The sequence below is a fragment of the Lissotriton vulgaris genome, chromosome 1_1 (genome assembly GCF_964263255.1).
Source record: "Lissotriton vulgaris chromosome 1_1, aLisVul1.2, whole genome shotgun sequence".
NCBI classification, from domain to species: domain Eukaryota; kingdom Metazoa; phylum Chordata; class Amphibia; order Caudata; family Salamandridae; genus Lissotriton; species Lissotriton vulgaris.
This window is the reverse complement of record NC_141685.1, coordinates 2,090,995,195-2,091,008,109: the sequence shown is the minus strand read 5'-3', so window position 1 is coordinate 2,091,008,109 and position 12,915 is coordinate 2,090,995,195. Positions and strand designations below refer to the sequence as shown.

Sequence of the window (12,915 nt, the reverse complement as noted above, 5' to 3'; positions counted from 1 at the left end):
GAACTATGAACACGAATAACATCAATATATAAAGTGTCACATACCCATGTCTTGCATATGGAGACTGGAATGGAACAATTAAAGGTCCAGTATATAAACATCCACATGTTGAGAATGATATTAACCCCTTCCATGCGGCCGCGATTCCCCTGGTGTGCTGTAAACAACACGAACAGGGGCGGGCCGTGACGAACCCCAGCCGTCATCAGCACACGAGCACCGTAGTGCATGACGGCTGGGGTTCGTCATCAGCATGGAAGGGGTTAAGAAAAAGGACGGTGCTGCATGTTACTAAAAAAACAATATCTATCAATTAAATATCCAAAGCTCTATATTGAATAAATATCTAGAAAAAGTAATGTATGTACCAGTCCACATTAACCATCAATTTGAATAAAAATACATGAGCTGTAGTTTGGCAAGATTATTCAATTAATACAATTACACAATGGATTGAATTTCTCCGATATGGCCACCTCTTGATGTCTTGAAATACTCTAAGCCAGCAAGAGGAGCAATATGCAAATACCATTATTAAAACTGAAATGCTGATTGATACAATTTTTGGAAACCGATTAGCCTAGTATGCTCAAAGAGAAGCAGGATTTTCATGTTTACTGATAAATTTGATGATTATGACCAAGTTGATTTCTGGAAGAAAGGCTACTGAAAGAGAATGGGAGACCATTTTTTTCCAGGTAAATTTCGAAAAAGATGATTGAAGCAGAATAAGCAAATTTGAGCAATAACATCAAAAGGCGGAGGATGAAGTGCAAACCATTCACTGTATTTTACAATGAAACAAATACATGGATATCACCTTGTGACACTGAAATGGCGTCTTTATTTCACTTTTTTGTCATGTTGCTTAATTGTGAAAACAATTTCATGGAATTCTCTTATTGCTGAATTTCATTTTTCCTAGAGGGACTAGTACGAAATGTATGCCTTACACCCTAAATCAATGCTAGTTAAAAAAAAATAAAAGCACATTTCTTTAACTAAATCTGCAGTGTAAGGACATCTCACTCTTGTCAAAGGCCCTCATGCTCCTTGGTGGGTTCAATTCCACCTGGACTATAAGATCTATGAGTGAATATTCACAGAAATGATGGCCAAACTATGGTAGGTTAGCGTCCAAACAATATTCGGCTTGAAAAGTAGATATCAGTCCGACCCTGACGAAGCTGTAATCCCACCTAGTCATCTTTGTCTATTGGCCTGTTACCGCATATCTTTTCTACAGATGCAGTTTGGCCACAACAACAAAACAGACTACCTACTGACGCCATCTTCTGGTACCTCCCTCTACCATTAGTAAGCACTCTAAAGTGGCAGCATGAGTGCGATAGAAAAGCAACAATTGAAAAAAACTGGAACGAAAAAAAAAATAGAGAAGAATGGCTGAGAAACTATAAGAAATAATAATCGGAGAAAAATTCAGGAAACTGGTAATTAAAAAAAATCTTGTGTCCGTAACCAAATAATGTTATTCTTGGTATGGATTAGAGTACCGTATTTAAAATATAGTCCGACATAAATATCCTGTCAAGTATCGTTTCCAAAAATATCACCACAGTTTGAGCAATAAAGTGAAAATCTACAACATTTGGACATTTTATTTAGAAAATGATCTGAACGTCAGACTATATTTCTATATAGGCTATTATGAAATACAACTGTTGTATTTACATTATTATTGGGTTAGGATTAATAAGTAACTAATGTTCTAAAAATGTATTTACAAATGTAGCAAATTCATAATAGTCATTGCACGAGGCAAAATACGTCCTCTCCCAGTCTGAAGTGTGTTGGGTACTTGGCTAATGACGTTCGTGCTGCAGCCCCCAGTATTGTTCCTCCTTGGCTTTCCTGCACGCTCCCTTTGGTGTTTGCCCGGGCTCGTGTTTCATATGTGAATGCATGCAGAGAATGGACCGGCTCTGGGGGCCATTGTCTGTGCTAATGAACAGTTTGGCTAACACATAAGGTAAGGAAAAAAAACGTACCGAGTCATCCTTCACACATGAGTGAGTGTGCACGGCTGACGTGGGAATAACCAACGGTGGTGCCCGTTACACCGCCGTCGGCTCTCAAGCGGCTCGAGTGAAATGCTGTTTCTGTTTTCCTGCAACAATACAGGCATGTGGCTAGCGACATGCTCTGATAGTCAAGGGGACAACATAGGACCCCTGCCTATCCCAAGAACCGGACCCGTCAACAAACATGGTGCGTGCCAGAACAGTGTGTCTGGTGGTATTGGCAATCTTCACTAGGGCACTTGGTAAAGATATTCTGGGCCACGGTAATTAATAATGCTACCTGGATACCCCGACGAGATGCAGGTTTCCAGCTTATTATAAAGTTAATTTACTGCCCAAAGCCATTGGAAGATGTCAACCTCCCCGTGACACGTGCAAACCAGGGCCGGCTTTAGTGCTGGTGGTGCCCGGTGCCGCCACACCCCATGACTGCTTCCGCGGTCTCTCTCACTACCACCTGGAAAAGTGCTGCTCATCTCTCCAATCATAAGGTATTCTTAAACACAGGCCCCCCCCCCTAAAGTCAGCGCCCCCTCCACAGGTCAGCGCCCAGCAGGCCCGGTTCTAGAGGGTGGGCCGGGTGGGCCAGGCCCACCCAAACATGAGCCTGGCCCACCCAAACATGATCCTTGGCCCGAGCAGTAAATCTGACACGATCTACAACATCAATAAAAACTGTTCAGATAATTGGTGATTTACGAACCTTCTGCAGAGCAACCATTTGTCTGTTGGTAGTTTTTTTTAAATGCAGATAAACTGAATTTTATGGGAATAGCTCAGTGGGTTACTGCCTCTGTCAAAGATATCCGTGTGTTACTTGCAGTTCAGAAGTTACCATCCTAACATAGGACAGTGGCCAATGAACTGTCATCAAAGAGCTGCATACAAACTTCACTTTTTTGTGTTGTAATATAGTTAGAACTTCTCCATTCTTTCAACATTCTAATTTTACTAAAAAGAGTTTGTTTGGGCAGTTATACCTATTTTTCAGTAAAGCCAACCCCCAACCACTGGAGTACTCTTTAAATCGTGAGTGTGTGCTTCTCCAGACCAAACCCTCGTAAAATATACTGCCCACCAGTGTGTATGACGTGATTTCTACATCTTGTAATCCTCGTGACATTCCCAGTAGACCGATTTATTGTCTCTGTTTAAAGTGTGCTGTTATGTAAAGTACTGTGACACTCTACACTCATATGAGTAGCGCTATGCAGCAAATGGAATGGATATGAGAGAGGGGCAACGGCAAGATGAGGAGCACTGGTGGAGGGTGGTAGTGAGTGAATCAGAGGAGGAGGTCATGGAGTGGGGGAACTACAGAGAGATGAGGGGCACAGGTGGAGGGTAGCAGTGAGGGAATCCGAGGAGGAGGTCTTGGGGTGTGAGGGAGCTATGGAGAGATGTGGGGCGCTGGTGGAGGGTAGCAGTGAGGAAAGCAGAGGAGGAGTTCACAGGGGGAGGAGAACTACAGAGAGTTCAGGGGCACTTGTGGAGGGTGCAGTGAGGGAAGCCGGGGAGGAGGTCATGGGGTGGGGGAACTACAGAGAGATGAGGGGCACAGGTGGAGGGCGGCAGTGAGGGAATCCGAGGAGGAGGTCACGGGGTGGGGAGAACTACAGAGCGATGAGGGGAGCTGGTGGAGGGTGTCAGTAAAGGAATCTGAGGAGGAGGTCTTGGGGTGTAAGGGAGCTACGGAGAGATGAGGGGCACTGGTGGAGGGTGGAAGTTAGGGAGTCTGAGGAGGAGGCCAAGAAGGGGAGTGGCTACGGAGAGATGAAGGGCACTTTTGGAGGGTGGAAGTTGAGTTATCTACAGACAAAGAGGTAAAAAAAGAGGTCAAAAAGACTTTTGCACCAGCACTAAAGCCGACCGATTAGGACAACTGTGGAGCATACTTTAACATGCATGCTAATTACATTTACTGCTATATTTAATGTTTCAAGTTTGAAGGTGATTTTGCTATTATTTTTTACTGGGAATAATGAAAGTGGAACTGTATGGTGGCTGATATGGGGCTGGGGCCCAAGGTCCGCTGTGAGATAACGTGTAATGGAGGGGGATGGTAGAAAAGTGGCTAATCAAGCCTGTAAGTGAGTGCGCTGCAGAGTCAGGGGTAAAGTGGAGGTAGTAATGAAGAGGGTTTCTCCCTGAAGGCTCGCACAGAGGGAGCCCGAGTAGTGTCACTTGCTTGATACTCCCACCTTAGAAACCTCCACTTCCCATCAAAGGGACATTACATGGAAGAAAAGCACTTTTTGAAAGTGATAACATTTAGAAAGAGACTTGGAAAAGCAGGCCTGGCTAGATATATAAGCGATAAATCGGGCCAGCAGTGGCCCACCCGAAAGTACTTTTGGCCCACCCAAATAAATATTCCTGGAGCCGGGCCTGGCGCCCAGTGCGGTCGCACCAGTCGCACTGCCTACAGCCGGCCCTGCTTGAAATATCTTTATTCATGCTATTTCAGAGGACAGAAGAGCTGTTCAGGCAATGCCAAGGCTCCGCCCTGTTCACAGCTTCACCCCACGAAGCCCCACTTCTTTCTTGGAACATAACATGGTGAAAATGACTGCAAGGCTGGCATGTCTGCAGGACCTTTAGATGTCCACGAGATGGGTTACTACAATGCTCAGTTGGGTAGCTGCACTGCAGTTGTTGGTATGCTCAAAACCTACTGAACATGATTACATGGAGAGCCCCACGTTTGTTGACCTGCCTCTAACAATCAAGTGGCATGGTATATGGGGCTGAATTTTTCTTCAGGACCCTCATGGATCCTGAAGACTGCTGTATTCAAAGATCTGAATGCCATGACAAAATTATCCTTCATTTAATTAGCATAGTCAATTTACAATGATATCCTAAAATTGAATTTAATCTGAAACATATTTATATTGGCCTTATCTTTCCTTAGCTGGTGATCACGTGGCTATCACTCCTTCTGTACAGCTGACCTTTTCCTCAGGAATGAGAGCCATTTCACACTGGATGACGAGTAATCTCCTCCAGTGTAACGGGGAAATGGAGATCTTACTCTTTGGAGAGGCCCCCTCACTATGGTCTCCAGAGTGGTGGCCGATCGATCTTGGCACTCCTCCTAAATCCACTGTTAAGAATTTAGGTATCCATCAGCCCTCATCTTGAAGGAGCACACCGCTCAGACAGCTGGCATCTGTTTGCCTACTCTAGGCCTATTCCGTCAAGTATTTCCTTTGCTTCCGGATTTTACTCGAAAGACTCTGGGGCATATTATCAAGGGGGTTTATCTCCGCTTTTTTGGCTTTAATAGCCAAGAAAGCGGAGATAAAATTATCTCCCTATTACCAAGCTGTCGCTAACACCAGTTAGTGACAGCTAAAAGGAGATAGCGACCATCTTGGGCCCGCTTTGCATGTCAGTGATATTTATCACTAATGACATGCAAAGTGGGCGTGCCAAGATGTTAGCGACTGGAAACAGTCCCTAACATCGCTATCTCCTATTACCAACTTTTGGAGATATTCACGCTAAGCGCGAATATCTCCAAAAGCTAACACCTGCCCTGAGCAGTTCTTAGCCATGTTATCCAATGGGAGGTGGATAACATGGCTAAGAGCATTTGCTCGATAATGCATGAATATCGCTGACTTTTCAGCGATATTCATGCATTGCGGCCGTTTTTTTATTGCATTTGCGATAAACCTTGCTAATAGCAAGGTTTATCTGCGATAAAAATCGGCGATGTGCGGCGATAATTTTTTTCTCTAAACAAGTTAGAGACAAAAATTATCGCTAGTTGTTGGTAATATGCCCCTCTGACTCAGGCATTTATATTAAGCCATCTGGACTACTATAACAGCCTGCTGATCTCTGCTAGTGAGACTTCGATCAGAGACTGCAGGTAGTCCAGAACACGGCAGTGCGACTAGTTCTCAACCTGCCCCCTAGGACTGCCTCCCGCCCTCTTCTCTTGCAGCTTCATTGGCTTCCTATACATCAACAGGTAAAATTCAAAATCTGTTGTACCATCCATAAGTCGGTTTCTAATGTTGGTCCTATCTATCTTTCAGAGAAATTCACACACTACCGTCCCTCTAGGTCTCTCCGCTCGGGCTCCAAACACTTCTTGGAGGTTCCCCGAGTTAGGAGGGCAAGATTAGGGGGAAAGTCCCTTTCCTACCTTGGCCCTCGTTATTGGAATGAGCTCCCCCTATGCTTGCAACAGTGCTCTAACCATCTACAATTTAGGAAGCTGCTTAAAACTAGCCTTTTCTGCGTCTGATCTTAGCTGCAATTGCACTGTACCCATGCTTCCATCAGAAGCGCAGAGGTACTCATTCGGGAGTTGATTCTGGCGCTATACAAACAAATAAACAAAGGAAGTGGCTTCTATCTCAAGCATCAATAAACCCACAAATGTCACACGTGCAAGCCCTCAGTAGTAGTGGTGGGAAGTGTAATCAAATCTGCTCCCTCCTTTGGGATGGTGGGGGAATGACTGAGCGTGACAAGAAGAACATGAGGTGGAACAACCAGAGCGTCTAGGACTGTGGTGTATGGATCCATCATTACTCAGTATAATTTCTATCGCCCACCCACCCACCGGTGCCTATTGTGGCAGTTCAGGGGAGCTAACACACATGGCTTATTTACAATATCCTCCGAGAGTATTCCACTGTTGTCTGGAGCTCACAAGGATTTCCAATAAGATGCAGTCATGTTCCAGTGTGATGAAAAAGGAGAAGCCTGTTTATTCATAACAATGGTACAGTTCATTTGTTCATGACAAATTTTGTCGTTTTAAAGTTTGAAAAAGAACAGAAAACTATTTGCGTTCCTGATGCGGTATAACCTATCCACAAAATACAATGAGTCCAGATGAAACCAGCACAAGCAACACATGTTTCATCTTTAAAAAAGACTTCCTCGGGGCAGCGAAGACAAAGAACGTGAAGATATACACTCATGTTGACAAAAAATGGTAACATATCAATCTGTAATTTGTGTGGATTTATTGCTGGAAGGTATGCCATATGTGGACCAAAAACAAAACATGTCCCAGTGGTATGAATTCAATTACATGATACATAAAACATGTTGTGTCCCATGCTGACCTCTGAGAGTAAGGGAATCACGAGTGCCCAACAGTGGCAGCCGGCACAGATCTGAGGTGGTGCGGCAGGGTCAAGGGGTAATGGGTGTAAAAAAGAAAGACACTTACCTCCTTGCTGCTCTCTCCCACATCCTCTCTCCTCTGCATCTGCATCCGCCGAACAGGAAGCAGCCAGGCTCCCCTGAGCAAATGCAGCTTTGTGAATGGCGCATCTAAGCCAATCAAAACACTGCAATGCAGCGTGGTGATTGGTCTGAGCCCATTAGTTGGACGCTCAGATGGGGCCTGGGCATGTTCTCCACCGAAGCTGTAATGCAGCTTGGGTGGAGAACATGCTGAGTGCGCATGACTGTTTGGCCGACCTGAGGCGGTTGGCCAAAGCGTCATGCGCACTTCAGATTGCTCACCACTCCTCCCCTGCCCTGCCCTGCGAGCAGAGCAGCCCTACCCCGCCCCAAGCTGCAGCATCAGGAATAAATACAATGCTAATAGCATTGTTTTTATCCGTTTATTTTTCCTTTCTTTCACTGCTGCAAAGCAGGGGGGCAGCGTTCCTCCACCTTAGCGGAAGAGCCGCCACTGGCGCGTAACCAGATCCATCACACGTTTGTCTTGCGAGTCCTCAGAACTGAAGTGGGTGGGCCCATATGTGCAGCGTTGCTGAGGTGTGCCGGGGCACTCAGCTACGTCAAAGCTTGATGAGGTGGAACACACCTGCTGTTGCTTGGCATTTAACGTTCAGTTCATGCTCAACTGACCCTTGAGAGCGGAGTCGGACTGATTTGCATAGCTGTGTTTTTCTCCTTTGACGAGTTTGCAGAATAAGCTGCCTTCCGGAGGGAATTCGAGGAAGGAAAAGCATAGTCAAGACATTTCTTTTGTTCCTGAGATCTTCCTTTTAATTGCAGAGGCCAAAGGGTACAACAACAAATAAGTTAGTTGTGCGAGGAGAGAGACCAGAACCTACAACCTTGCAGCTAAACCAAGGTGCAGGTCACAAGTTTGTAACCCAGCAAGGGAGACTCAGGCTTCCATCATCATGAGGCCAGTGCCACTAAATTGGGCAATAACAACAGCTGACATTTATAGAGCTTAGAAACAAAAGAAGAGTAATGTGAGGTGCTATTAAAACATTATCACTTGGTTCGGTCTTACCTCATCTGTTGTAATCAGTAATTCATTGGGTCATTTCAAGGATTCACTTGAGCCAGCATACTATGCAGACAGCTGAAGGGAAAACCTTGTTCATATTGCAAACTATAGCGGGTCTACATCTTTTTTGTATCTAGATCCGCATCCCAGTCCATGTTTTGTTTTTTTGCACTACTATTTCACCTCCTATTAGATCCTGCCATTTGCAAATCAGCATTGGTCGTCTGCCAATATGAGCAGTCCAGCCCAAACTGCCACGCCATGTCATCTCTGAATTGGACCAGTTTCAGCCTTACTGGGCCTCTTCAAAGGGTGCAGCTTGGTTCCAGCACCACAGCGAGCGTGGGACCGAGATCCGGCAATACCCTTCTCACTTAAAGTGTGGCACTGAGTAATACAGAAAACCTAATGCCTGTAACACTTCAATTAATCTCAGACACTGGTGATTACTCGGTGGCTACATCCCAGTCCATCATTGTTTGCCCACCAGCCCACGTCAGATTTGACGTAGCCATATGCAAATCAGCCTTGGTTCTGCTCCAATAGGAACTTCTAAGCTAGGTCCTCTCTGAGCTAGAACGTACACCACCAACCCAACACTGGTTCTGGCCTAATTAGTAGGCCTCTTCAGACGGGTGCAGCTCGGTTTCAGTGGCACAGTGAGCATGGAAGCCATGTCTGGGCATACCCATCGCACTATTTTTGCTGTTTGTGTGACAAGTAAAATAGCAGAAAGCTGTTTAACCCCCCTCCCCCTCACCTCGCCCCCCCCCCCCCCCCGCACCTCTCCCATTCCCAAACCTAATAACCGTTTCATTAAGTGCTGGGAATGAGAAAAGGTTACTCAGGGGAGCAGATTCTGACAGGTAACTGATACATTTATTGTTTTAAAATTCTGTTCTTAAGAAATTGACAACAAGCAGAAATGTGACAGTAAGTCTGTTCTGGTTTACATAATGTGTCACCCGTGCATTTTGGAATATCCTACTGGGTAAGGTGTCTCCTGCCGAGATCTTTGGGTAAGGTAATACAATAGAGGGCACTGTGTCTGCTGCAAAGCACAGCACATAACATGCGAGTCTCAGACTTATATTTGATCTAGGTAGCTCAGAGTGTTCATGCTTTTGTTGCAGAGATCCTAGTGCTTCCTGTCAGGTGACAAGTTACCTTTCTTTGCAATGTAAGTCAGTGAGTTATGAACCAGCACCAATGAGATGCCCGCAAACTGCAAAGCACGCGCTTATGACTTTGCTGTGTATTTTTTCTAAATTTCTCTCAAACACGCGGCGCGAGCCTTTTGTACCCAGGTGCACTGGTGGCATCCAGGTTTGAGGCCCTGACTGGCTCACAGCCAAAATGAGGGTCTTTAAGTGAGGCATTTGCGTTGGACCTAGCTGGGAGAGAAGCACGCCATCCCCCCACCTACTGCAGGTTGCTTACCCGGATATAAGGTATATAAATAGAGGGTGCTGAATGTGTCCCGATGACGATAAATTGCATTGGGAAGCGTTCAGCATGTTTCACTGGGGAATTTGGCTGGATCCCTAGGGTGCAAGTGCCCCTACAGCAAGCAAAGGAACTCACCCCACGACCCCATGATTTGGTAATGAAAAATATACACTCATTGGGCAAATTGTTCCACACATGCCCCTGGGCTCCGGTGCCACTGCACCTGCTGCCCTAGTGATAGCTTCCCTCTTGCTGATCTTTTCCAGCGCTCATTTCACACCAGCTAAATAGAGGGCGAAGGAATTGCAAAACATAAAAGTCACGTTTTGCTTATAAATATTTATGTACTGCATTCACAATAGAGCAAGTTGTTCTGCCTCCGACAGTTTTATCTAGCTGTTTGTCAAAGTTATGAACATTGTATTTGTTCCAATCTTTGTAATGTTAACACAACATAAACCCCAATATGAAGGAAGCAAAACAGACCAAACAAAAAACACATCCGTCCCATTTGTATACCAATGCAAAGCTTATATAGTTCACTCCGGACGCCCCTGTCTCCCGCTTAAAGTCGCAGTGGGTGTCTTGCAATAGATACCGTAATCCTTAATTATAAGGTGCACAGATGACTCCTCCCAGTGGCCGTTGACCTGAACTGCACGATGTGTATCATGGTTATTCATTCTTAACGTGTAACCGGACTACAAATTGCAGTGCAAACGGGTGATACATGTTTACAGGCCCATTGAATCGAAATAAGGAGTCTGGGCCGGTATTTCATCAAACAAAAACTGCCTTTAGCTATCTTCCAGAACAATGATTGTCTTGCCGAGGTCATTCATAATGCAAAGGGGCCTTTTCGAGACATTCTGGCCACAAATATGCAGCCGTCAAAGTATTTTTTTTCTTTTTTGCTGTTTAATATGTTTATTTTATTGTTATTATATCTTTAGGAAAAAATGTAAATGCGCGTTACATAATCAAAGAAATTGGTTTGGAATTGACTATTGCCTTTCTCTTTTATATTAACTATTTAAAAAATTGGGTTACCCTAGAAGGGTGAACCACAAAAGTCACAAAATTAACCTGTGCTTAACCCGCTGGTGGCTTGGCACAAAGCAGTCAGGCTTAATTTAGAGACAATTTGTAAAGTATTTATGCAGCACACAAACTGTAAAAAAGTGAAAACTCAACATAAGAAAAATCCCAGGCTAATTTAGAAAAATAGAATACATTTTAATAAACAAAATGACACAAAAATGAAAAAATGAACCAAATCCAATCAGTGTAACCTGAGATTTTGTTTTTGTTGTTGTTGTGAAAATAGCACTAAGAATGAGAAAGCACCACTCGTGGTTATCTAGCCATGCTGGACCGGGGGAAAGTCACAAGTTCAGGTTGACCACCATGGAACATGGGCCTTTTGCAGGGACCAGGTTAGTCTCACTTAAAAGTTACTTTTTCAAAACTTGGTGCAAAGAGTTTCATCCCCGTTGGAAGAAACCGTAGCGGGGCTTTTGCATTGAAGAGCAGGTCGAGCATTGTAGACAGTCGTTGATGTAGTGCGAAGAGCCTGTAGTTGCAGGAACTTTTCGTCGGTGGCTGTTGTTGTTATGTAGTGAACTGCAAGTCTTGTGTTGCTGGTCATTATGGATAGAGGCAGATGATTGCTGTCAGCGTGAAGAGCAGGTCTCACTGAAGCTTCACATTGGAGGTCATCACGGGTGACAGAGTTTCGGCACAAACAGGCTTTTATGTAGTAGGTGGGAGCAGATCTTCAGGAGGAGCTCTAACTGATGCCAGCCAATGGTCCAGGACCTGGAGGGGGATGGGGCACCTCCTACAGATCAGGAACCACTCCAGCAGAGGGAAGCAGCAGGTCTCAGGCAGGTCCAGTTGGTGCTGATCAGCTGGGGAGTTGCAGGGTAGGCTTCTGGAAGCTTGTTGTGTCCCTGTATCTTAAATAGGAGGTATGCCAACTGACCATTAGAGTCACTCTGGGTAGCTTGAGATCATGTGAAACATGTTCGATCTTCCTCCTTCAGACAGGAAGGAAGTCCTTCTGAGAGCAGGACCATCTTTCTTTTGAATCTTTCACACGTCCAAGTGTGTTCGCCTTCATGTTCTGGGATGCCTTTGTCTACTGCAGCTCTATGGGTGGAGGACAACACTTTGTCTGACCCTAAAAATCATTCTGGTCCTTTCTCTCCCCTTTGCTGGGTGTGGCCCCAGCCTTTCCAGTGACACAAAAGGCTGGCGTCAGGTCTGTGTGCTCTGGGGAAAATCCCTGTAAAGTATAATCAGGTTAGGGACCAGCTCCTCCCCAGTCATCCTGTCAGGAAGACCCACTACACCCCGGCCCTTTTGGGCGCTGTTTGGTTCCAATACACATTTCCCAGTGGGAGAGGCATCATCTTCCTAGATAGCTGGAAACTCCCTGAAACTTCCAAATCACATTTCCCAGTCGGAGAGGCATCATCATCCTAGATAGCTGGAAACTCCCTGAAACTTTAGGCAGAAAAATGGCAACTTTCTCAAATTAAATTTCTAAAATAAAAATTTAAATCAGACCTGTCCATTAAAGAAGGTTTTAAATTACAATTCAAATGTGTTAGAAGCATTTTTCTAGCTGCTATCAATCCAACTATAGCATTCAATAAATGTAACAATGTAACCCAATGATTCCCTATAGCAGCAGTCAGCCTTACTACCATGATAATCATTATGGGGGATATTTCACTATAAGGACATGTTCAAAATCCGTTTCTGCATGCCCTACTTTTAAATATCTGCACCTGCGTTTATAGGCAACAAGGCTTACATATGGTTGACATTAATATCTAAAAAGGAGGTTTAGGCCAGTCAAAACTGGTATCTACCAGGCTGCGCAGAACTGTAGTCTTTCACATTTAGCCTGTACCTGTGTGCACCTACGTGTATGCACTTGTTCATGTGTGACTTTCAAAAGAGAGAGTTTCCCAGACTACCGGAAAGGACTGGGTATAAAGCATGTTCATGTGTACCCAACCAGTGCCCCTTGTCCAAGCTGTGTTGCAGTGATGTTATCCTAATAGGCAGACACTGGTGGTAAACATGCGCTGTGCAATTTACAATGAACTTACTCGGAGTTACTCTGGTAGGGAGACTTACCCACAATAAAGATCGAAAAGCGGGTGGTCA

At 44.8% G+C, this 12,915-nt stretch overlaps 1 protein-coding gene across 1 annotated transcript in view; it reads right to left on the bottom strand.

Moving 5' to 3' along the window:
- Positions 1 to 12,915, bottom strand: part of VWF (von Willebrand factor) — a 1,126,314-nt gene that overhangs the window by 174,356 nt on the left and 939,043 nt on the right. The gene's annotated exons all lie outside the window — the stretch shown is intronic.